This window comes from Manis pentadactyla, chromosome 8, assembly GCF_030020395.1.
Source record: "Manis pentadactyla isolate mManPen7 chromosome 8, mManPen7.hap1, whole genome shotgun sequence".
In the NCBI taxonomy this organism is placed as follows: Eukaryota; Metazoa; Chordata; class Mammalia; order Pholidota; family Manidae; genus Manis; species Manis pentadactyla.
The window spans coordinates 7,776,780-7,804,042 of record NC_080026.1 but is presented as its reverse complement, the minus strand read 5'-3'; the positions used below and the strand labels follow the sequence as shown (position 1 = coordinate 7,804,042).

At 37.6% G+C, this 27,263-nt stretch overlaps 1 protein-coding gene across 1 annotated transcript in view; it reads right to left on the bottom strand.

The window, feature by feature from the left end:
• Positions 1-26,988, bottom strand: part of SCN9A (sodium voltage-gated channel alpha subunit 9) — a 148,534-nt gene extending 121,546 nt beyond the window's left edge. The window contains exon 1 of the mRNA XM_036884378.2: positions 26,731-26,988. The gene's annotated coding sequence lies outside the window, so the exon portion shown is untranslated. The remainder of the gene's footprint in view (positions 1-26,730) is intronic.
• Positions 26,989-27,263: the final 275 nt, after the last annotated feature.

Here is a 27,263-nt window from a genome sequence, read left to right as displayed (position 1 = left end):
TGGATATATTTTTGACTTTATAAAGCTTTTTAGTATCTATTATTTCATTAGAACCCGACAACATTGCATTGTTGAAGAAGATATCATTAACCATTACCAGGAGTTAACACAGGAGAAACCACAAAATAAAGTCTTTTGTTGAGAAGGCATCTTATGACACTAAGGATTTGTAATTTTTAACAGTGGATTAGAATGGGATCCTCCTAGACATCTGTCCTGAGAATTATTGTTCAACCTTACAAAAATACTGAGCTTAATCAAAAGAAACTGGAGCATGAATTTTACGAAGATCTATCTGAGCTGTACAAGTAATCCTCATAGAAGCAATCCATCAGTATGTGTTAGATGTTGTGGAAAAGACAAAACACAATTTTCTGCTGTTACGATTTTACTGCATAACATCTAATTTATTTGGACATTCCTTTCAGTGATCCCTTTCATGTGGGTTTTGTAGAAAGCCATGCAAAATCTTCTGTGCAAACAGGAAAAATTAATCAAGCTAACGAATCCAGAGATGGAAATTTCCACTACTGATGTCACAGATGTGCCTTTAGATGAGAAATCCAAAATATGTGGGAGGAGAAGGTCACTAAACATAAAAGTCTCTGCTACTGATGTGAAGCAGGAGTGCAAAGCAGAAAGCATTTGAGTCATGTCCTCTGTTGTCTTGGCAAGTGGCTTTTTCTCAAGGCACGGAAAGGGAGCTTAGACCACATTTCTGACCTCATAAAATTGATAAATTAGATTTGAGCTGATTGCATTGCAAATACACCCTCAATTATACTAGGAGTTAAAATATCACAGCCACCATGTAAAACGGAACCCAGTGGCCTAAGTAGGGACTCCAGCTATCATCCGTACGGAGAACAGCAAGCAGGTCACTGCTCTATAATACATATCTTGATTAAGTGATACCCAAAGTTCTTTCATAGAATCTCTATTCTTAGGCTGCCTTCACAACAATTCATGACAAAATTGGTACTGAGTTGTGGTGTGCATAGCCTAGAAAATTGACCAATGATAAGGGAGCTTTTTAGAAGGCTGTAAAGGTCATCTGAGAGAACAATAGGTTCTGAGAGTTGGTGGAGTTTGCTTGCGCCATAGAGGAAAACTAACATGTACATAAAGGAGCTACTCTGTGTTCAGTTCTTCATTAGAAGGTAGTCTTTTCAGCAACACTAAGAACATGTTCTTATCCTCATTTCAGTTCACGGAGACTTAGATGTGTTCATCTGATACCGCTAGAAAGGGGGACAGGCAGGTTTTAAACCCAGTTTCCTTGCTTCTGAAACTGTCAAATGCTGAGGTCAGCAGGTTCTTGAAAAGGTAGGGAAAGACTGGGAGAAGGGGATTACTGACTGAAATAAGATGTAATCTACAAGAAAATACAATAGAAAGAGGTGTTTAAATCAACAGAGGAATTTAAACCAAAAACAGGTATATTTGCCGGAAGGTCCTGTTGAAGGTGACGGTATTTGTAACTTGCTGCTTTCCTTCCTTCTGGGCCCCCACAGGTCCATGTTGTCAGGATTAGGAACAAAGATGATCCCCTTGCCTGTGTTTTCCCCTACGACCGCCTTCTCCCAAAATTACACTAACAGTGGCTGGCCTGTGTCTTCTTATTCTCCCCACAAAAGAACATCTTCTCATGGTATCAGTTATAACCTGCTACAGAAAAAAACCACTGCTTCAACTTAGGCATTATCAATTATCCTTTCCAATATTTTTTACTGTAAACCAACTAGACCTCAGCATCCTCCTTGAATCTTGGGAATATTCTGCACTTAAAACAGCCACCGTGGAGCATGGGGTGAAGTTCTGTGTCATTGCATCTGTTATCTGGGATTCATATGCTGAGATCCTTTTGTCATCTGCCTTGAAACCACCCAGATGGAGGAAAATTCCTAACTGGAATATCAGTAAGGAGAGTTTCATCCCCTCCTCTGAGCCCCTTGATAAACCAGCGCTGCTCTGAGAGGTAATTCATCTCATCACTTGTTAATAAACAAGCAAGGATGAGTGAAGCTCCAACCCTTGCCCCCTCTTTCCTGCCTTAGTCAGTTTCTCAAAAATGCCATGGAGTTGGACAGGGGATATAAAAGTGGAACAGGTCATCATGAAAATGTCATTATTTAGGTCTACCTTTAATTTCAAAATTGAATGCCAAAGACCATGAACCTGTTCTCTTGGTTTCCCAAGTGAATTGACCATGACTTGGCATTTCTCATAGATCGTTTCAGTCTTGCCTCGGGCACGCTGAACACCTTTTACTCATCTCAACAAAGTAAGGGGAGTTACTAAGATTCTTAATGTTTTAAAACAATTCAGTACTGTACAATAGGAAATATATTGGGCATTTTTAAGTATGCAGTGCTTGCCACATGTCGACGACATAGAGATGGGCCTCTAAGGGCATTTCGCCTAGTGAATGGGAGATGCTCTGTGCAAGCTAGAAAAAAGTTATCACCTGTTTGTGAAAAATATGGTTCAGCTGCTACCTTGACAACGAAACCGATCACACTGGTGACCTGAGGGACTGCAGAGATACCTGCTATTGTCTGATACCAAAAGGAATTAGAAACTTACTAAACATCAAGCAGGTGCAGAGAAACCTATGACTGTTCTTGCTGAAGCACGAGCTCAGATGGCAGTCGAGCTCACTCAAGAGGGTATATGATATGTAAGGGTGCATAATAAAGCATATGATTTTTAATAGTAAGAGGAAAAGCCAAGAGAGGAAAAACTTGAAAGACAGTAAAAATATAGAGGAACAGACATCTGCACAATAGTTTTGAGACAAACATTCAAATTTGTTTGAGCTGCAGACTAGACAAAACTCAGTTTGCTTGAGAGCTGGGTATTTCGAATGAAAAACAGAATGGAGAATTGGGACTGGGCCTGAGACACCACATGTCTGTCATATTTCCCCACAACTTGCTGATTATCTACCTGGTCTCCTTTTTAAAATGTTTTTATGTATTGTGATGACCCTGAATTAATAAGAACAATATGTAGGGGACATAACAAAAAGTAATAGTATTGCGATGTTGCCTACGATCTTTAGGCACTGCTCTGCCCGCCCCCCCCACCTCTCCATCTCTCGCCCATTGTCCTCTCCCCTTGTTATTCTCCTCTGGGATCTTGTATTTTTGGAGTGTTCTGTTGTTTCCACTTGTACCTGGAACTCCTGAACCAAAACATAACATATTTTAATCATGTCAAGTAACTGTTTAGGAATAGAAATTAAAATAATTTCAGGACATTGTCCTAAGTCTAGGAGGTTCCTGAATCATTGCTCTTAAAAGCCACCAACACCCAGGGGATATTTTCTCCAGGCAGGCGGTCACATTGGGAGATCAGCATTCCTGGTGGGTGGTGTGCTTCATGTACAAGCTGTGTTTGTTTTTCTTGGCTTAGTAAAGTGCTATTTAAGTGGACCCCCGATTGAGGTGAAAAGCCTTGAGCTCTGTGTTATTTAGAATGCCCCTCAACTAAGGGTTGCATAATTAACTAATTAATGCTCAAAACACACCTGCAACAGTTAGTACTATTCATTTCTTCTGAGTTTTAAACACATTAACGCTTTATGTGAAATAATCAATAAATGACAACCCTGAAAATAAATCCAGGAATAAGTGTCTAAAGTAGCTGAATTGACTGGTAGACTATCTTCGCCTAACCTCATCCATTACATGCATTTGAAATTCATGGCCCAGACTTTAAGGGATCCAGTACATTCTGATCCACAACTCGTATAGTGGGTCCTGAAACGGAAAGAGATGAACATTTAAGAAAAACAGAAGGTGGGGTTGCCAGATAAAATACAGGATGTCAGCTGAATTTGAATTTCAGATAAAACCAGGACTTGCATATGGAACTGGCCAATTTCTCATGAGCACATTCCAGAAAGACTAAACTAAGTCTTTTCCTCTAACAAGATGGTAGGCACCCAAACCAGGCGCCCATCAGGGGGAGCACGTGTGAGGCATGCTACCCATGCCCAGGGGACAACCTGTGACCCTCGGAGAGGGTGACAGACGCAATCAACTCATGAGTCAATGAAAATTAGCTAATATATCACCTTTGCACATGTGTAACTGTTTGCTGATATTGTATAGATTGTTTCCTGCAAATGCAAAGGTTTTCTGCTCTAAAAATATGAAAAACAACTCTCTTTCCATATATTTGGAGCCTAGATATGTTCATCAGGTTCAGCAAACTCCTACCTAATTTTTCATATACTCCTATATTACCCTGCTCTCAACAATCAGTCAGTGCCATTGATTATTCTTCCTAAATCATCCTTAAACTGATTCCCATTTACACCCCCACAGTCATCCCATGTATTTCTTTACCTCTTCTCTGCATTATCTTAACAGTCTCCTAATATCTAGGTTTCCAGTCTCTTTTCCTCTTATCTATATGCTACACATTACTCTCAGAGCGGTAAATAAAAATTGATCACATCAGATCTCTACTTAAAAATCACCAGTGGCTCTCCCCAGGCTTATGAGACAACCCACAAGAACCTTTCCTAAGTGACCCCAGACTCACCTCTGCAATTCACCCCCACCCACCTGCCCAGGACTCTGGCTCTTCCAAGAGCCAGTCTAAGGATTATTTCACCCAACACCACTTTCCTTCAATCTCCAAATTAGATACTTTCATCAAGATCTGACATCTTATTAATCTTTTTGCCGCAAATATTTAGCCCAAAGGGCTCCTAGTAGGTTGTCAATAAACACTGAGTCAATGGTTATACATTTTTTTGCTCTATTCTTTACTTCAGAAAGAACAGAAAAAGTGAGAAGCTCAAAACTTAGGCACCAATGAAAGAAAAAGAAGAACGTCACAGTTATAGTCTTTGAACAGAGTTCTCTACTCCTCTCTTGTATTTATTATAACTCATTTTATGCATTTCAATTTCTTCACTGAACCAGATATTTGACTATATCATACCAGATATGGTATATATATAGTACCCTCTGCTCATCTTATAATTTAGGAATAGTAAGTTAGACATTCTCAATGGGCAGAAAATATTAAAATATTATCGGTTCTGTAAATTAGAGTATCTCCACTGCATTTAAAACTAGAACATAATTTTATCAAACACTCTAAGTAGCTATTGGCCATAGTGTACTATAGGAGCCTAGAGAAACCATTTAGATACAAATATTTCAAATTAACATGCTTGTTCTACTTTCAGTGGAAAGTCTTCCTACTGTTCGTTCACAGGACTTGACTCTAGCCTGCTGTGCTATAGCTAAACCATCTTTGGGCACCAAGAACATTCATAATATTAGCAGTTCCAACAAGGACATCTCTGTAAGGTTCAGTATGAAAATTGCACGATGCTATTTGTCTTGCATATGTAATTTACAGGTAATTTGAGTACTTCACGTAACTGCAGAGATGATCAAGCAGGTTAGAGAAGATGCCTTTCCAGGCATTTCACATTCACACTTGTCTGGGCTGTTTGTGACACCTCTCTCTTCATGGGTAATATACCCCCAACATGTGCTCCCACGGAACTCAGGGTCCCTGCGTGTGTCTCAGCAGCAGAAACTCAGTACAGTCAGAGGTCCCTTCTTCATCTCCGTTGAATCAGAGATTCGAGAATATGGGGAGATTTTGATTTGGGGGAAAGGATTAGTGTGATTAGAGGTGTGCTCAGCAATTCACTAGTGAAAATTTTAAAATGACAATTACTTTCAATAATTTCTTTAACTATGCCTCCTATTATTCTAGACATGCCAAACTGAGCCCTCAGAGGCTTTCTATAAAATAAGGAGGTAGACTATAATTTTTGAAGACATTTTCGACTTAGTTATCTATGATTTTATACTGTAAATACATCGTCTGTCAGTCATCTTACAGTTGCCTGCTGAAGGTCACCAAGGAAATGTGAACGGTTACTATAGCCTAGAAAGAACATTCCAAACGTAAGTATTACCTCAGATGGGTGAGTAGCAATTATATTAATATATGATGAGCATCATATTATTAATCAAAAGATGGTTATGACTAAGACTGAGAAACAGGAATTTCTGGAACTATAGTCAAGGTTAATGCTATTTGATGGTGGCATTTCCTTATGAATGATTTTTCTTCAATGTTAATTTTTTTAAAAAGCTTATTTGGAAAGCTAAGAGAAACTCATGCACACACACACACACACACACACAAGTTTTTTCTAATTAGACTTTTAAGATATCTATATCTAAGTGAAAAAATCTAATTTGGTGACACAAAGGCTTCCACTGGAAGAATTTTTTAAAAATTACTTTAAGTATGAAATTCCTAAAACATAAAGAACATCAATATAAAACAAAAATAGTGGGGGGGGGATGAGCAAATTAGAAACATTTCCTTTAAAATGTTTTATTATTGCACAATTACTTTCTAGTTGCCAAAAAATCATGAACTGCACAAATCTCTTCACCAAATAATGTCTTCCTGTGACTGAGCTGAGGAATTTCGAGATGATACATGTCAAAGGTAAAGACATGCCTCTGTTTCCAGCAAGCAGGGAAGACGGCCACATATTCTGCTGCAGTGTCCTTATGGCTCCCTTGCCAAAGGACTGATGTATATTTAATCACTTTACCTAATGGATGTGATTTATCAAGCCACAGTTACCCATTAGGAAAGCTCTTGGTCTGGTTCAGCTCAGCACTCTGATTACATTTCCTGACTTTGTGGTTTCAGAGAGACAGAGCTAGTGGTGAATTCCCTGGCTGATTCATCTGTCTTCACTATGGACAAGCGAATACAAGATCACCCGAGTCATTAGGCTTGGGGGTTGGGTAGAAACACCCTGTGGATTCACGAAGTCCAAACCTTTTGAGCCAAGTACTTTAACTACCAGAGAATAGATCTTTTATATTTTTTTCAAAATGCCTTATCATTCCTGATTAGAATAGTAACAATCTCATTCTGGAGTTTTAAATAATTACTATGAAGCACATGATCAGCATACCTGGTACCACCTAAGAATATGTTTATACACAAAATAATACAATGACACTGAAATAGGCCTTTTCTATTCCAGTACAGTGTGATATGTTTTTCACTGTTCTGAGACAACAGTTTATACACACACACACACACACACAAATAAAAGGGCTAGACTTTATCAGAAATACCCTTTTCCTCTGTCTTCCTTACTCAACGAGTTCTTAAGGAATACGTACAACACTGAGACTATACTTCATATGGCTAAAAATCTTACACCTACAAGATGGGAGATAAACTGCTAATTTGGAATACTGGTAAATTCTCTTCCTTTCGTAATTTAACAGAGTATCAGTTTTACACAGCCCTACTAACACAGCTTAGCAGAATATTTAAAATAGATAAATCCATGCTGATTTAATGATGTGCTTTTAAAGACTGTTCTATGCAACAAATATTTACATGGTTGACACATGCATTTCTTTGCTATGAGGCAAGAAATAAAACAAAATATGATATAAACAAGTAAAGTTCAAAAAATGAAATACCATGGCAAATTGATGATGGTGGTAGATTATGAGAACAACCTACTGTAAGAGCAGAACAAAGCAGACTGAAACTAAGAACGATGCACTATCAAGGACTTCACATCCTATACTGAGATACAGGGATATTCAGGAAAGCAGTCCTCAGTCACATAAGATTAATCATTAACCAGAAAAATACTTGTTGCTTTTATTTTAAATGCATCTCCATTAGAACCTTAATGAATTCATTAAAAATATCATTTGAAATTTGTTCATTTTTCTCTGTAGTTAAAGTAACATTGTAAGATAGTCTCCTACATTCTGATCAAGATGCTCTGCCCCCACAATTATATGAAGATATTGAGACTTTCATATGAATCAAACTTAAAAAAAGGGAAGACATTCCCAGTGGGGCCTATTTTAGGAATCTGAGTTTTCCACCTGAGGGGGGGGGTGGTCTCCAGATTTCTGTGCTGTTCCATTCTTTTGCCTCCATCAATTGAAAATTGGGTGTCATTTCCGTGCAAGTGAAATGGGCTACATTACTGGCTTTTGGTTTAGGAGTATTGGAGGTTGTTAGAACAATGAATTTGTTTTCTCAAAACCAAGATTTAAAACTTTTAGAGACTCTATCTTTCCATTTTATGTTTTTTAAAATGGAAACATCACAAGATCTTTTGAAAAAAAGAATTGTACTACAAGCAATGCTTGAAAACATTTAGTTGTGTAGTACCGAGGAAGTCTGGATCAATTATATATTCATTCAACACACAACAGGTCCTATCTTTACAAAGGGAAACTTGATGAACTTCCCCTGCCTAAAAAACAAAAAACAAACTCTATGGCTGACCACCGCCTACAGCATAACCTGTCACGTCTGTGGTCTGGCACAGCCTCTTTTCTGCCCTTAACTGCATTCTACATTCCAGCTACACCACTCTGTAGTCTATGTCCTTTCACCAAACAGCAGCCAGATTATTTTATGAACCCTGCCTTCTCATGATGCCCCCTCTTTTCAAACAGTTTCAATCATCCTGATAACCTGATGACTTAATCTTTTAATATGCAGCTCAAACCCTTTTCTATGAAGAAATCTGTCTTCATTTCCTATCTTTCTTCTCTCAAATATAAATTCAAGTCTTCACCAGTTTCTCTTCTTTCTCCTGTCCATTTTGGTCTCCTAACTGCCCCCTAATGAAGGTTTTATCATAACTACAATAATGCCTAATTTCTTGTATCAGTTGCCAGGCCTGTCTTCAACCAGACTCTAAGCTCCTTAGATAGGAAACTTGTCAGGTATCTTTTATCAACAACACTGGTGATAGCATGATAGCACGACATCTGGACGTCACAGAAACTCATTAAATGCTTGGTGAAGGACTTCTTACCCACACACTTGAAGAAATAAGCATCTTGTCCTTAAGACAACATACATATCACACTGATTTATAAAAAAGCTTTAATTATTACTTACCAAAATTACTTCAAACTTTTCAATAGTTTGAGAGCATCTTCAAATATTTATAATAACAATAACTATCATTGACTTTACATCAGAAACATTTTTTTAAATGGTACTCTCATTTTTTTTCTCATCTAAGAAATTAAAACAAATTCAGAAATAAAACAATTCCTAACCTTATATGTAGCCTGACATGTGCAAGAAATAGAGAATTGCTATTATTCTCTGCTTCTCATTTTAATAACACCAATGTAAAAACTACTCTCTGCTTAGGTTTAATCAAAGCCATTAATAGTAAAGTTAAAAATCTGATTAGATGGATGAGAGGAGAGACCGATATGGCAGACATCACTTAATTAAACTTTAAAATTCTCTAAGTTTGAATTACACTAGTCATAGCAGAAGTTAAAAATCCATTAGGAGAGTTCTTCCATTTTCACCAGTACTTAAGAACCCCAAAATTGCAAATAACCTTATTTGAAACACATATTTGATAAGGACAAATCACCAAATGTCTGAATCTCTAACACAGTTGACAACTTGTTTTAGAAACTTAGGCACGGATACAATACTAGGTTGTTAAGCAGTTCCAACTTAAATTTTGCATTCAAACAATGCAGTTTATTTAAAATTCATAAGTAAATAGCATGGTCAAGTTATATAGAAAACATTTTATGATCATTAAATCCACAGCACAACACTTTGCAGAAATTTGAGCATATAACTAATATGGCCTGAATATAATCATGGCAAAGTTTCATGACAGAAAATTTGAAAAATATTGAAAAACATAAAGATTAAAATAAAGTCAATCTATTGAGAGAAAATTACTGATATTTTGAGGTATTTGTCTTTTTATATACATATACACTTTCCAGAAAGGCTGTAAAAATTCATGTTCCTGCCAGCATATATTTTTTATATAGGCATATATTTTTTCTATACCCAAACAGCATTAAGTATAATACATTTTAAAATATTGATAGAAATATGATAGGAACTTATTTGATAGAAAATATGATGGAAGTTTGATAGAAATATTTTCTTTTAAAATGTGCATTCCATGGAACTTTTGTTTCTTCTTTGATAAACCTGTTTATTCTCTTGGTCCTTTTCCTATTAGGGTATTTATCATTTCCTTCTTTGTTAAGGAGTCTTTATATGCTAAGGATACTGATCCCTTTTCACAAGTTTCTATTTATTTTTTGCTGGTTTGTCATTTGCAAAGTTTTGTATTTGGGAAAGCTGATTACTGAAAACAAAAACATATCATTACTATTCAAATGAACCAACCATACAGGTATTTTATAATTAAAATATTCACACTTTTTGTGCACATATAATTTTTCCAAGTGTGAGAGCAGAGCTCAAGTACATTTTCAAGATATATTTCTGGGAAGCACAGGCCTAGGAATGAGATAGTCACACAGTCCCTGGAATCTTGTATGAGGCTAAGAGATGTTGCTTGTTTACCTCAGATGAAACCATCCAGGTGAATGGTTTTGCCTCTACCTTTGCCTCTTCTCATTTCTCAGTGTTTGGATCATGTACCTCTTCACATCTTCTCTTTAAGCTTTTTTGCATTTGGAATTTTGCATAGTGAAATTTTGTTAATTCAGAAGACTATTCTAAATAAGGTGAATAATAATATATATTTGTAAACATGTTATGGTTTGTGAAACACTTTTACATGCATGATTCATTCATTCATTCAAATTCAGTCTGAACATATTTTTGAGAACCTATTATTCGATTGTTATCCTAAACTTCTAAGCAGTTAGTAACTCCAAGAACGGAACACTTGTAAGCTGAATAACTGGGCCAAAACCACAAGTTTACGACACTCATTTTTTTCCCTAAGTAGCATTCTTTTATTTGTATTTGAAGAATAAATATAGCCACAAAACTCAAAAATGTGTCCAATGAAAAGTAATGCTTCCTCTCGCCCTTGTTTCCTGCTACTCAGATTATTACTCTAGAAGGAACCACTTGCAGCAATACCTTGTGTATCCATCTACATGTTCTTATAAACACATACACCTATTAACTTATCTTTTCACACAAATAATACACTACATACATACTGCTTTACATTTTGCATTTTAAAATATAACCTGGAAATATTTCCATATTAGTATGTATAGAGACACCACCTCTTTACAACAGCTTCATAAATTCCTATTGCACAGAAGTGCCAAAATCATTTAGCCATTCTGCCCTGCATCCCAAAGGTGTGATGACTCAGACAGAGCTTCAGAACATGGAATTATATTTGACAGACAAGTGTCTGAGAATGGAACTGATGGGTCATATTCGTATCTGCGTTTTTAATTTGGAAAGAATAACATTGCCAAATTACTTTCCACGGTTTCTGCTAATTCATACCCCCCACACACCTTCAACACAGAGTTTCATAAATTTTTTTTCGTTTTTGCCACTTTAAGTGGGAAATAACTTCAAATTGTTTTAGTTCTCATTTTCTCTTCTGAGTAAGTTGAGGGAACTTTTCATTAGAAACCATTTGTGCTTCCTTTTCGGTGAACTCTTTGTACATAGCCTTTTGTCTATTTCTATAATGGGCTATTGGTCTGTTATCAATTTAGGAACTCTTAATATACTTATGAAATTAGCCCCTTTCTATCATATAAGATGCAAATATTTTTATCTGTTTGCTGTTTTTACTTTCTTTTATAGTGATTTCTTTCCCTTCAAACCATTTACCTTTTTATTAAATTGAATTCACAATCCTTTCTCTAATGGCTGCTGTGTTTATGTTACCTTAGGGAAAAAAAAAAAAGTTATATATAAGATTTTCAAAAAGTTCTACATGGTTTCTTCTAGTAACGTTCTTTCTTCCTTAAGTTTTATATCTTATATTTTAAATATCTGATTCATATGAAAAGTATTTTGGATGAAGTTGTGAGGTAGCAATCTGAACTTATCTTTATCTACATGGCTGTCCAGTTGTCTCTATGATACCTACTAAATATTATTTCCTCCCACCTTTTTGAGATGCCTCTTTATAATTCTCACATATAATTATCTATTTCTGGACATTGTATTTTTTTACACTGTACTATGTATTGTACTAATACCATCCATTTTAATACTCTAATAAAATGATTTAATATCTAATGGGATTAGGACTGTCATATTAATCTTTCTTCTGTATATTGTTCTAGCTAACTCGACTTAGGTTACTAATTTCAAAGAATGGAAATCCTATTTTTATTTTCATTGGGATTGCAATAAATGTATGTTTTTACATATACATAGATATATTTACATAACTTAAATTATGTTAGCTTAAAAAGATCGCCATCTGTATATGCTGTAAGTTCTTTTCAATACCTTCTTTTAGACATATATACACCATTTTAGACAAAAGTACACCATTATAAGAAAAATGCATTGAGCTGTCTACCCACTTTAAAGTCTCTAATGGTAAGTATGTCATCTGTAAGTTAAATAATCAATAAATACATAAGCAATCATTTTAATTAAGTGATTAATCATTTTACTAACTTCTGAAATCTTACCATTGCATTCTTCATATTCAGCACCATGATAATCATATTAACAAATTCTTAAAATGATTATTATTTCTCAGTGGTGCATCATTTGGGACAACAAACCCTAGTCTAATCACTTAAGTAGAGTTGTTCAGTATTCCACATCTCAAAATCACTCAAACATGCCATCTTTATAATTCTCATATGTAAATATATCTATTACTGCACATTATATTTTCTTGGCACTATATCTTTACAGTATTTTCTAGTATTTGAACAATTGATATGCAAAAAAACTTAAGGTGTGTATGTGGTAATTTTATATTAACAGAAGCAGATGGATAGTTAGGGCTTTATTTCTAGACTCTTTGAGGAGGAAATTATTAAAATATTGTGATTTGGGTCATTCATAACACCCTGTAATGATTATTTATATTGTACTTTTAGAAGTTGTCTCTATACATGAGCTTACAAAGTATAGTATTCCTCAAATGTATAAGAAATTAAAGTTTATAACCTTAAGAAGTGTATTACTTGGGGGAAAAATAAGATTATTGTCAATGATTGCTGATGTATCTGGACTTTTTAATAGAAAAATTCATGTGGTCCCATCTATACGTGATGCATGAAGGAAATACAGAAAATATTTCTTAGCTCACATTACATCACCTCTATGAGTCAGAACTAATTCTTTATGAAGAGCACAAATCAGCACAGACCTAGAAAACCTTGGCTGTCACTAAAGTATGGCTGTTGAACAGGCCCTACACCTTTTTTGAAAGTCTTCTAGAGAGAGTGCATTTCCATTCTTTGAATATGCATGTATCCCTCTCCCCCAAAACATCTGTATGGTTTAGGATGAAACACTTAATAGCTTTGGTGCCAGGCAGACTTGTCTCAATTCCCTGATTGTAACATGTAAGTAGCTCTGTGGCATTATGTAAATTCCTCATAAAAAGCAGAGAAAATATGTCCTTTGCATGGTTATTAGGTAGAAGAGAAAGAGTTTCCATGCCTACCACAGTGCATCAGCTAAATAAATAGTGATATTATTATCATTTTTCCCTCTATACTGCAATTTAAAAATGATAAATCATAGGTTATTCAATAATAGCAAAACCTCATTAAATCTAAAATGGAGAGTATTTGTCACTTACATTGTGTTTAATTTTCCTAACATGCTTATGGCTTTAATCTAAAACCTAGGTCTGCAGTCAAATCAGAAGACAGCAAAGCAGAGTAGTTGAGTTTGTGACTCCACAGACAGAACCCAGGTTCAAATGCTCTCTCTACCGCTTACTAGCTTGTGTCCACAGGCACCTTACTAACTTCTCTAAAGCTTGAAATGATCACAGAACAGGGCTGAAAATGATTACCCTAGAAGGTCATTTTAAGGAGGAAAAAAATGAGACACTGCATTCTAATCAGCACATTTTCTAGTTCACTTTAAATGTACAAAAAATTCTAACCATTACTATTAATGATTTTTGTCATAACTTTTCTTATAAACTGACTTTGCATATCTGATGTTCTAAAGAAAGAATACATTTGGTGACTTCATAATAGATTAAGTGTTGTACTGCACATACAGAACTTTTTCTTGCTAAGTATCTATTAATTTAGGATATTTTAAAGTTTGGGACAGAGCTATGGCCATTGCAAAACCAAAACTACACGGCTTCCTACCAACAGATAGTGATATGTGTCACAAAGGAATTTAGTCCCTGCCAACCTAAGGCTCATGAGACCATGTAGTCTATGCAGAATGTGGGCACTGTTCCTAAGTGGTGATGAAAATGACTAAATCCATCAGGCATGTTAAATGCAAACATCCTGAGAGTGTTGAAGTATTTAATAAACAAAGGAACTCAAGTTTGATGGAAACCAAAGCAGAAATAATAAAATAATTGAAAGTATGTGGAAATAAGGAATGTGGCAAGTGCATAAAAGATTAAACATATGACAACAGGAATGATTCCTTAGGACTGAGCAAGATACTGCCGTAGGTTAGAAATGCTAAGCCAAAGCAATAGCCAGAAAGAGACAAAGAAACGTAACTTAAAAACCAAAAAGGAAAAATGTTCTAGCACTGGTCACAGTATTTTTCCTCATTAGTAGTGGAGGCTCCAGAACTTAAAACTAAAGCAAGAAAAGGCCAGATATTTGTTCCAGAAAGTAAAATCCCATCAGAGTGGCAGCTGTTGATGAAATACTCCTAGCAGTAGCAGAATAAGTGAGGTAAGTTCCATGCATGCCAAGGGCTTCTTTGGACTATTTGTGGATGTTATCAAGAAAAGTAGTCATCTACGTAAAAGATATTTGTTGTAGACATTCTTCTAGAATGTATATCGACAGGGGAAGGAAGTTTTATGGTTCTTAAGAAATAACATACTGAGTGAAAATTCATCTAGGGATGGTAAAGTTCTCCAGAATCAATCACATGAACCTATAAACAAGCCTTTGGCAAACTAGAAATCAACAGGGAAAGTCCTGTATTTCATACGTCTCTACGAGCCCTTGGACCTAGAGGCTATACTTCACGGCAAGGTATTTAGTAGCCCTGACTTAATCTGAGAATATGATGAAACCCATATAATATTGCTAAAAATCTATTCTCTTTTGAGGTTGGCATTTTTAAATTACTGAGAAGATCAAGGATATGGCCATTTTCAAAAAGGGGTGAATTTTAAATGTATGGTAATATTTCTTACTTTCTGCCATTTTGAGACAAGATTCTCAGAATCTCATAATGGATGTAAACCAGGCTTAGAAGAGTGGAGACAATTCCAGGTTAGAGAGTGGTCACAGAGCAACAAGTAAATGGGGAGAAAATGATTCCTATCCTTCTTCAAAGTATATTGCAGTAGATACCTGACTAGAAGACTTGGATTCTGAGATACGGTGCATGCTCAGGCAAAAAGGGCACAAAAATTCAAAGGCAAAAGGGCTTAACTTTTATTTGCAGGCTGTATGTCTTTTAGCTATTGTTCTAATTAATGAGCTGAACTGTTTATAAACCAAAAAAAGTTCACAGGTCATATTTTCATGACAATATGAACAGTACTCAGTAGAAACTTGAGTTGCTACAAATAGTCACCAGTTTTCATGTGCTGGTAGCTGCCCTAGAGGAAGAGATGCTGCCTGTGAACTTCACCTCCACGAGGACTGTCTGATGGAACAAGAACTCTGTGGTGCCCACTCCAACCTTCAAGTTTCAGTTCTCCGTAACAAACTCTTCTAAAAAGATTTCTAACAAAATTGAAAAATTAGTGTCTTCACTAAGAATTAAGAGAAAAGGGAAAGCAGATCTTTAACTTGTTTTATTAAAATGCATCTAAGATCTAAATAGAAGTCACTGATTTACTAAACACTTAAGGAAACGAGTCTTCCTTTTTCATTCATATATCCATTTATTTACTAAAGTATTACCGAATACACACTTTGTGTAAAACATTGTGTTGAGGTGGGAGAGGATTATAACTGTAGCAACTCTACTTAATTAAATCATCTAATATGTAGGAACAAAATATAAATAGTTTCTGAATCTGTTAACTTGTTAGCAAAGGATCAGAATCCCTATACTACATAGGAAGTGATCAAACTCAAAGACTTTTCAGTAATACGGTTGGTCAAAAGGATAAATGAACTCAATCAGAGTAGGAGAATATAAATATATAATATTCTTCCCACATCAGGAATCTCCTTAACTTACTAGCATACTCTTCCAACAATTTAAGAATTTTTTAATCCTACCATATAAGAAAAAAAAATGTGATGGGGTTATTGAAAGGCAAGGTAAATATTCAGAGTAAGGAATGTTTGAACTAAAATCCAGACCTCTAGGAGCAGTGGGTAAAGGGAAATTGGAGACTCTTAGACTCTATAATGTCTACAGGAAATGAAAAAAATAATCACCAATGGATCACAGACTGAAACGTAAGAGGTAAAACTATAATAAGGAAACATGTCCTTTAGGATACTGGATTTGGCAATGGTTTCTTGCATGTGGCCACAAAAAAAAAAAAGAAGAAAAATAGATAAATTGGATTTCATCAAAAGTAAAAGCTTTTATTTATCAAAGAACACTATCAGAAAGTGAAAAGGCAACCCAGAGAATGGACAATATATATATATATACACATGAGATATATGTATATCTGATAAAGAATTAATATCTACAATATATGAAGGACAAAAATAACCCTATTTAAAAACAGGTAAAGGATTTGAAGAGACATGTCTTCAAAGGAGATATACAAATAGTCAGTATGCACATGAAAAGATACTCGAGTTCACTAATCATTAGGGAAATGTAAATCAAAGCCACAATGAGATACCACATCACATCCAACGAGGGCTATTATTAAAAAAGAAAAGGAAAAAGAGGGCTATTATTTTAAAAAAAGAGAGAGAAAGTAAATGTTAGTGAGGCTGTGGAGAAATTAGAATATTTGTGCATTGCTGGTGGTAATGTAAAATAGTGCAGCTTCTGTGGGAAAGACTATGGTAGTTCTTCAAAAAATTAAACAGAATTATCCTATGATCCAGCAATTCTCCTTGTGGGTTATATGCTCAAAAGAATCAAAAGTGGGATTCAATCAGATATTTGTATATCAATGTTCACTGCAGCATTATTCCTAGTAACCAAAAGGTAGAAAGAACCCAAAGATCTAAAATCTGATGAATAGATATACAAAGTACAGTACAGACATACAATGAAATATTATACAGCCCTAAAAAGGAAGTGAATTCTGATACATGGTACAACAGTTATGAACTTTAAAAATATTATGCTTGGTGAAATAAGCCACACACAAAAGTAAAAATATTGTATGATTCCACTTATATAAGGTACCTAGAGAAGTCAAATTCTTAGAGAAACAAAGTAGAATAGGGGTTATCAGGGCCCTGAGGGGGCAGTGAGGAGTTGTTATTTAATGAGTCCAGAGTTTCAGTAAGGAATGATAAAAAAGTTCTGGGGTTGGACAGTGGTGATGGTTGCACAAAAATGTGAATGTACTTAATGCCCTTGAATTGTATATTTAATAAGGTTAAGTAATAAATCTTATTTATATATATTTTACCAACAAAAAAATAAATATATATATATATATATATTTTTTTTGATTCACAAAAAGTTCCTGAAAACTTTTTTTGGAAGGGAGACTCAGGTAGGAAACCAAAATCATAGCAGTTAGCAAGCAGCGCATCAGCTTTGACGGGAAACAAGTGTTCTTTCTTGGCATCTATTTGGCTGGGCAGTACTCCATCACAGCTATGCAGTATTGCTATTTCATGAGAAATAGTCGGACGTTAGATATAAAAATCAATCAAAATGTGCAAAATATTGTTGTATTCTCACCATGTTTTAGTTTCCAAAGTTTAAACATTTACAGATACTTTCGATTCTAACCTCTGTCCTATTAACCTTTCTTCCCTCAAATGGTACTAAGGGCTTCCAAGAAGCTAATCCATTGCAGATGGGAAGAGAATATAAAACATTTACATACAAATCACACAAAAACGTGACAATAAGATAGTTTTGGGAAATTAGGAGTTTCTTAAACATTTATTTGTACTGTGTGGTGCCCATGTCCAGAATGGGATCCACTTTTTAAAAAAAGAAAAGCACTCTTCCTCCCTTTGCAAAGTTTGTCCCACACCAGTCACTGTAGCTTCGGCTCATCATGCAGACCTCTAGGCAGACGTGGTAATCTTTTCCAAATTAAGAAAAGGCCTTTATCTTTTTCTGCTTTCTACCTTGCTCTCTGCGCTTCAGCCACACTGACCTCCTTGCAGTTCCAAAAACACAACAAATACGCCTTCGGGGTGTCGCAACAGCTGCTCATTGTGACGGACAGATGTTCCTACCAGTTAGCTACCCCTCTTACTTCCTCACCTCCTCAGGTCTCTGTTCAGGTATTACCTCTAAAAGGCTTCCGAACCTCCCTCATTAAACAATGTCTCCTTCCCTCAATTCCCTCTTCCGTGCTGTGTTTCTTCACTGCCTGTAATACAAAGACAGGTAGTGGTGAATATTTACTTACTCAGTACCTGTCTCAAAACTAGCATGAAACCATACTTTGTTCACTGCTGTTATCTCCAACAGTGCCTCAGGAGAGACTTAACGAATACTTGCTGAAGGATGGGAGTAAATAAAGGAAGAGAGGGGAGGTAGGAAGGAATTGCTGTTAAGTTTCAGAGTACATATGATTGCTGAGAACAGTGGCGCTGAGAGGTCTAGGAGCTGACATGGAGCAACTGAGCACCCCTTTCGTGCCACCTTGGGATCTCTGCCTGCTTCTCCTCCCCAGAAACCTCAAACAGCACAGATACCAACTTGGATGGCAAATCCTGACCTACACAATTTAAAGGCCAACAAGACAGGGCTTCAGTGATTGACCACCAGCTCACAGTAAATCAGCTGGAAATTCTAGATCTAACATTTTTTGTAAGAGATCAGAGAGAAGACTGTTTCATCAGGACCTAGTAATATTAAAAGCTAGGTTTGAGAAGCCTGTATTACTAAATCCTTGTTAACTTATTCCTCCTATATTCTTAGAGAGTCAGTTTTAGCAAAAATTAGCTATTTTTAATACAAGTTGAGCACAAGGTTGTGCAATAATGTGATTATTCAGCAAACACGCATTAAGAATGAGTACATGTAAGGTACCAATCACACAGGGAGGCCAATATGAGCAAACTGTGGTGTCCACCCTTAAAACCTTAACAGTCTACTGGACAATTCACAATCGTTAGAACAGACTGACGCATCACAGAACCCAGGGGACCAATTTCCCGTGGTTTTTCATCCCAAAGTACAGAATTTAAGTAAGCAATAGATATTAAAAGATAATCATTGGCGTTAGAAAATTATTTTAAGAATAATGTAAAATAAATTTTCCAAAATGTTTTAAAATCCTGGAGAGTAAATACCTTGAATCATTGATGTTAAAGAAACACTTTAATGGACACAGATCTTTACTCTTTGTGATAGTAAATACTATGACTTGGTAACATTTGAGCATATCAATTTGTGGTATTAAAAGTACTGTACTCCTCTAAATAAGAATGACTTTATTTTAATTTCTAGGATATGAGAACTTTAGGTGAGCACTGTCTTCTTGCCTTACCCTGCACAAGGTTGCTTTGCTCTCTCTACTTCATCTTCTAATACCTGGAATCTCCTATGTGCAATTCCATTCCGTTTCTTCACTCCATCACTCACAGCTGAATGAACGTCACCCTAGACACTTCATACACATATCCCTTTTAATGACACTACGCCTCTTGTCTATCTTGGGCAAGTCCCTTTTCGTGTCTTGGCTCCTTCGTAATAAAACAAACCATATATTCTAACCATGGCCAAATCAAGCCACAGGAGCACAAGGACACCCCTAGACCAGGAAACAAAGTCCCTCAACCTCTAAAACAACCTCAATAATACTTTAAATGTATAGATACATTTCACGATGGCATGTCTTCCAACTTCCAACTAAATCTCAATTTCAGTTTGACACAGATGCACTCCCCAAGAATCAGTATTCAAGATGAACATTTAAACAACCTTCAATCTTTCTGTTTCTTGTTCTCTAGTATTGTAATTACAGTTTGCTATGTGTTTAATTGCAAAGGTAGATTATTTCAGTTCCATTATGGGTTAAAAGGCTTTTGTGGAATCCTGGGTAATATAACCACAGGGTATATCTGTGTGGAATATGTACAAGCACATTCTTGGAATAAATAAGACCTTCTTTCCTTTCAAAAGAATATGTGTGCTATTCAGGTTTAGCCACCAATGTGAGTCTTTGGGAAGGTCCAGTAGCTTCTGAGACTTAGTGGTCTCATGACAAAGGGCCGTTGTAAGGATTTAGAAGGAGCATTTACAGATTCCTTAAGGTACTACTGGGCAAGCTGAGACCTCTGTATTTGAGGCTGTTAAATTAATGTTGTTATAAGTATAATCGACAAGATGTAAGTGGTACTGTCTATATTTTCCCTTATGGCAGTATACCTCTTATATATTCATTTTCTGTCTACATGATACTGCCCTGACCCACCTCAGGCAACCCATAATCTATTATGATTTTTGTTTGTAACTGAGTAAGAATTGTGGATTGCTAAAAAAAAAAATACATAAAAATGATTCAATTATAACCCTTATACTGATGATTTGCTTTACAAGATTCTGATTTTTTTAAATGTATCACCAATGAAATAAAGTAAGTGAATGGACATATTGGCAAACGTTTCCCTCAGGCTCGGACATCTTATTCGCTGATTTTAGAATTCAGAGTTATATTCCTGATGATTGCTCTCATACATAAGTGAGAATTTTTATGATAAGCTGTTTTTAAAAACGTCCCATTTAAGTAGACATTACTTGGAAGGCACACTAATGGGACATCTGGCTGGTTACCTCTACTGAACTGCTCTCCATTAATGAGGAATTCTGGTAGATCAGGATCAAAAACATCAAGAAAATATAATTGGAGAATTAACAAATTCTTGATTTGTAAACACCTCTCCCGTGTTTTCCTACTAGATTTTTAGATACTTCACATAAACTACTTGTAATAGTCTGTAACTAACAACTTTATCGACAGAGGGTTATAAAGATTTCAAAATGGAATGGTCCTGCATCAGAGTATTAACTATAAATATCCTTAAGAATAGAGGAAACTGAATCATTCGCATTTGATGAAATAGGATTAAAAATCAACAGTGAACTTTAGATGCTGTACTGCTTGTATTCAAAATACAATCAGAATATATTTTTATTGTAATAGTTACCACTAGCGAATACCTCCTTATCATGTATGAGACACTAAAATGGCGTTTTTGACTGTATCTGTGTCAACTTCATTTATACAGAAACTATTAGAAGGAGACACTGCCAGCTTTACAAGCAATGAAGTTGGCTTTGAGAAGTTAAATTATTTGACTAAGACCACATGTTGAGAAAGAGCCAGAAAAACACTTTTTCACTACTCTAATCTGAATACAAATTTATTCCACTGTGCTTTTACCCCTTTATAAAAATATTTTACAAAGATTCTGAAATAAAGTAGGGATGCAATATGAATTTCCAAAAGAGCCTCACTGCATAACCACTCCACCAACATTCATTCCTGAAGGTGTACCAGCTGATCTCACAGGAGCGTAAGAACCTTGTTCCCAGCTGACCCCTGTGGATGGCACTTTCCTTCTCCCAACCTGAACTGCCAGAAGCCAAGTTTGTCAAGGTAACAAGAACATGTATTATGTTAAGGGCAGAAACATCATCACTTAAACTTTGTAATATTTGATGCCATGAAAGGATCATCTATAAAGTTTGGTCCCATAATATTTTCTTTGATAGAATATTAACTTTATATCATCATTGAAATAAAGTGAAAGCACAATTTACCTATAAAATATTCCATTAGTCCTATTCAAAACATACATACAGTCAATAAATTAACCTTACCCTAAACCCTAAATGAAGTGCTGTCCATTGGACTTGAAAGAGTAATCGTTTAGCTGAATTTCAATCAATATATAAGGTGACATTTCATTTTCCTATAACATTTCTCTCACATTCCCATTTTATTTTTCTGTATAGATTTGAATATCACATTCACATCTTTTTTGAATTTCCAAATTATAGGCCCTTGAGAAGAGGACCAATATTTAAATAATTACATTAGATTCTAAGCTACATAGTTCAGGAGCAACTCATTGGCAGACACTAACTCTACTGAAATCACCCTATTCTTAAAAAGCAATCAGATGACAAAGGATGTCTACTTTGGCATATGACACAGAAAATTTCATTAAAACCTCTACAGAAATGCTTTCATGCTTGGGTTTTAGTGCATCGGTCTAATCTTATTAATTCTTCTTTAGAGGCTCAATTTTCCAATTATTTGTATTAATAGTGTGACCTAATAATGGAGCAAAATTTGTCTTAGTGGCGTGTATATCACATGTTCAGAACATGAGGTGTAGAAGAGAAAAAAGGAAAGGCAAATGCGCATTCATTGTAGGGCAGAGATGGTAGGTTAACAACGTTGCCAATGTACTTATTCCCTCTACATTTCCATGTGAACAACCATAGGTACAATTAGAGCTTTATTGTATTTTGTTAAATGATTCAGAAAGCTTTGTAAAAAATCCAAGGAGACATTTTTTTAAAAAACATGTCATCAGTAATCACAGCCTCTCAAACACTTGACACAACAAAAGGAAACCATAAAATGAACACCAAATGAAATTAAAGGAATGGTATATTTTAATAATAATAATACATGGCATTTTGGGCTCACTGTTATCCCACTTTAAAAACCCAAAAGTATTCCATTTCCTGTATAAAGAGGCAGTAACAGCATGTTTCCACTTAAAATACAGTTGCTATTCTAAAGAGAAAAAGAAGAAAGAACTCTTTCTCAGTGAGGCTAAAAAGACATCAAGTAATTCAATTCCATATACAATGTCAATTTGAATCCATCTGTGGCAGATTATGTTCACTGGCAGTGTTCAAGGCATTCCCTCCTCCTTCCCTCTTTATCGTGCTCTGGCGGTTTACTCACCACCCAACTTCACTCTACCTGTGGCTGCCGAGAGCTGATGGTTTTCCCTGTTGCCTAAGGCCATTTCCTTCCAGCCACACAGAGGGAAGAGTACATAAACCTTCAATGAAGAAATTTCATTTTGCAGGAGGGCAAGATAACAAAACTGTGCTCTTATTTTACAAAAGTAGTCTACCCACATTCTGTGACTGCCCCCATAAATCTTTACATGAAACGTATTGGTATAGAATCTTATTATACCCATTTTATTACGACCTTGAAGAAGGAAGCTGTAATAAATACCTCTGTGTAAGAATAAATTAGCTAATCTGTGACATAAAAAGGAAAGCCATCTCCTTTTTAGTACAGAGACTGACTCCAACACATTACAACCACCACAATATACCACTGTTGTAACCAATTCAAAAGAATCCCTCATGACAATTCATGAACTAGTTTAGTCCTTCAAGAAGAAACATGATTGCCAAATTCTTTACCAAAACACAGAACAGAACAAAACAAAAAACAGCAGTGTGGCTGGTCACTTGCTACATAAGAAATGTCCTGAATCAAAGCTGGTCGACTAACTGAAAATATTGATAGCAGAACTTCTTGTTTATCTCACACTTTTAAGTACAGTCTCAAAAAAATAATGGGGAAACTCATTGCCACATAAAGTGTATGTGTATGTGTGCGCGTCCGCACGCACGCACATGAATTCTAGCATAAATACGGTGCTATCATTAACCAGCACGCGTTTTGAAGCACTCCATCTTCCGCCCCAACAGTACTGATGGCATGTTCACAGACGAGCCCAAAGTCTCTCTGAGCTTTCCCTTAGTGAACACTTTGAATTTGTGAGACAATTTGCCCCGAGCCTGAAGTAAAACCACCCTGCCTCATGTGGGTGCCAGATCTAAGGCTCAGCTTCATTTGACCATACTTCCATCGACTCAGCTCACCCAAGTGTCTGTACTTATTACAAAACAATACTTTAGATGTAGTGATTACTGAATGAACCTCAAATTCTTGGTAAAAACTTAAAGATTTAAACCCAATAAGGTCATCACTGTAGACTGGGAGTCACTTACACTAATGTCATGTTGGTTTATGCACTCCAATTTTTCTTTAAAATATATTTTAATCCAGTTGTGATCACTGCATTCCTAAGAGTGCATTATAATCTACTTATCTTTAAACACATTATTGCCTACACTGCTGAGAGATGGGAATACATCTCAGGATGTTTTAATTCTGCCTCCTCAAAATCATAGTGCCAGGGTGTAAACATACCAGATGCACAACAAATAAAAAAGGAATTGAACCATAAAATACATAAATTTACTGGCTTTATGTGCTCTGTGGTGAAATAAGTCTTACTTTTGTACTTTATTATTTACATCAATATCTAAGAACCCCCCACTACTTCATGCAAGGCACTGTTCTGGAAGCTGAGTCAACAACAAAGACTGGGTCTGTTTCTTTGGAGCATTCTACATGCAAATCCACAAGCTGCCTGCACACTGTACTAAGCGTTATGAAGGAAACGAACAAGGTACCAAAAGAGAGACTAAGAGATGGACCTACTCTGGACAGACAAAGTGATCCAGAATGATCTCTCTGAGGAAAAGACCTTTGAGCTATGACTTAAAACTTGAGAAAGGAGCTAGCCATTCAGAGTGGAACAATCCAGGCACCCAGAAAGCCTGGACTATTTAAAAATGCCTTAGGGAGTAAAACTCCCCCAATGTGTTCCAGGTACTGAAAGATCAGTGTTGCTGGAGCACACAAATGAAGAGGAAATGAGTTCTGTGGGGTCGTAGAGAAGAGCCAGACCAGGGGGAGCTGTGTGCTAATGCAGGGGATTTGTTGTGGATAGGTTCTGTGTTTCTGCATTTATTCCTCTTTTTCTCTGCAATCATAAGCCCAAAAAAAAAGAACACTTTTTCCTTGCGTGGGTTGTCTTACTGAGTAAGGTGAAGAGGATCCCACTGACACCACCTCTGAATTTACTTTGTCTTTGCTGCTGAACTCACCCCAGCAACAGGTAGCGAAAACACAGAAGCACTGCCACAAGAGGGCTCCCATTATTATCTCTGGGTCCTCGGAGACACTTGGAGGCACAAAGATGCTCCTGGCAGAGAGCCAGGCCTGACTCATCTTTCTTCTGTAGAAGCATCAGGTACCCTTTATAAGCCCTGCACCACAGGAATCATGGCATGTCGTACAGCCAGCCTCTTTCACTGTGTCCCATGACTGCACAATTGTTCACTTCTAAAAGGGAACCTCCAACAGTCAGGCATTTTAAACATCTAAAAAATACAAAAGCTTATCTTGAGCGAAACTATGGTCAGTTGCCAAGATACAGAGCAAATGCCATATTTTGTCTGGCATTTTGTCTAGCAATAAGCCATTTTAACAATAATAATTCCATACACAGGGATCAGATAAAAGTACCTTTCAAATCACGAGTAATTTCTTTAAAAATCCTACTTACCAGTTTCTAAAAGTGAATTTTAGTTTAAATGTTTAAAAGTAATGGAATAAGAATTTGAAGACTTTTCAATAAAATGGGCTATTTAATAATTATACTTGGGTTGCAGATATAGAAACAGGTTTCACTGATGTGAGATGTGATGTGAGAGCAAAATCATGAAAATATCTTTTAAATTACCAAAAGTAAGAAAGAAGAAAAAACAATGTCTGTTTTCCTGCCCACAGGGGAGGAGAAATAGAAAAGAACATTCATTGTGTTTCTGAAAAAATTTAAATCCCCAATATTGACACACAGAAATTGAAAATCCATCATTGTTTTAAAAGCTTGTGTTGACTTGGTCATTATCTTATTGAAGCAAGCTCTTCAGAAACACCCCTAAGCTTCTTTCACACAAAACTGCTCTTTGCTTCATAGGAGATATAAATTACTAGAAAGGCTGCAACTGTTTAAAAAACAAAAAACAAAAAAACACTGAAACTATAAAATGTTTGCTATAATCACAAAAATTGGCATTACAGTTTCTAGTTTGGTAATCTTACTTTTATCTTTTCACCGTCTTTAACACAAATAACGAAAAATACCATTTTCCTTTCTTTTCTAAAAGTCAATGACAGTTTCAAGTGAAGTCGATAAAAAGTTTAACTGATTTGGCACCTCACCGGAATTTCACGATCACATGCATATTCGTTTGAAAAAAATAAACCGCGCGGAGAAGCGGGACTGAGCAGAGTGGTGGACCCGCGTGTTTGGGTGCTCGGAAGGGGTGCGGCGCTGCCTCGCTGTGCCCACAGGTGTTATCTGCACGCTCCCCTCTGCTGCTGGGAAATTTAACACATGCTTTCTGCTCCTCAAGAATACGACTAGCCCCTGGCACCGAAACCCAGCGGGCAGCTCTGCTAGCTCGGCAGACGGAAATAATCGCGCACCGTCAGGTACAGCTGCCTTTCCGCGCTGGCGGAACCTGCGGGCCGGCGCGCACGGCCCCTCTCCGCGCAGGGGCCGCCTGGTCGCGGCACGGCTGGAGCTGCCCCTGCAGCGCCTGCAGCGCCAGCGGCGGGCACCTGCCGCCCACCCTCTCCCCCTCTCCTCTCCGGGCGGCGGTGACCGCGGGCGGCCCGGCCCGACGGGTGGGAACACGGGCGCAGGTGGGTGTGGCGGTCGGGCGAGCCGGCGACACGACGGCCCCCTGCCCGCCGCGCCGGCCGAGCAAGGGGAGGGCACTCACCTGCGGTCCTGCCCGCCGGCCAGGCCCACCCGGGGCACGCGCAGGATCCGGCCCCGGGAGGGCGCGGGCTCCGGGGCCCCTCCTCGCCCCCGGCCTCGCGCCCCGGTGTCGTCGCCGCCGCCGCCTCGCTCTCGCTCCTGGGGCGCCTGGGGCTCGGCGGGCGCTGCCAGTGGCGGCCGCGGGCACGAGCCGGCGGGGTCGGAGGCGTAGAGGCGCGGCCGGGCGGCGAGGGCGAGGGCCCGCACGGAGACTGCGCCCCTGCTCCCGGCGCGCCCCGGCCGCGGCCGCCCCGCCCTCGCCGGCCGCCGGGGCCGCGCCCCCGCCCCTCCTCGCCCCGCCCCCGCCCCTCCTCGCCCCGCCCCCGCCCCTCCTCGCCCCGCCCCTGTCTCTCCCGGGGGGCGCGGCGGCAGCGGTGCTGCGGAATCCCCGCGGGGCGCTGGCGGGGCGCAGGGGGGTGGGGCGCCCGCGCATCCAGGGCTCCCCCGGGGTGTGTGTGCGTGTGCGTGTTTGTGTGCGCGTGTGCATGTGCGTGC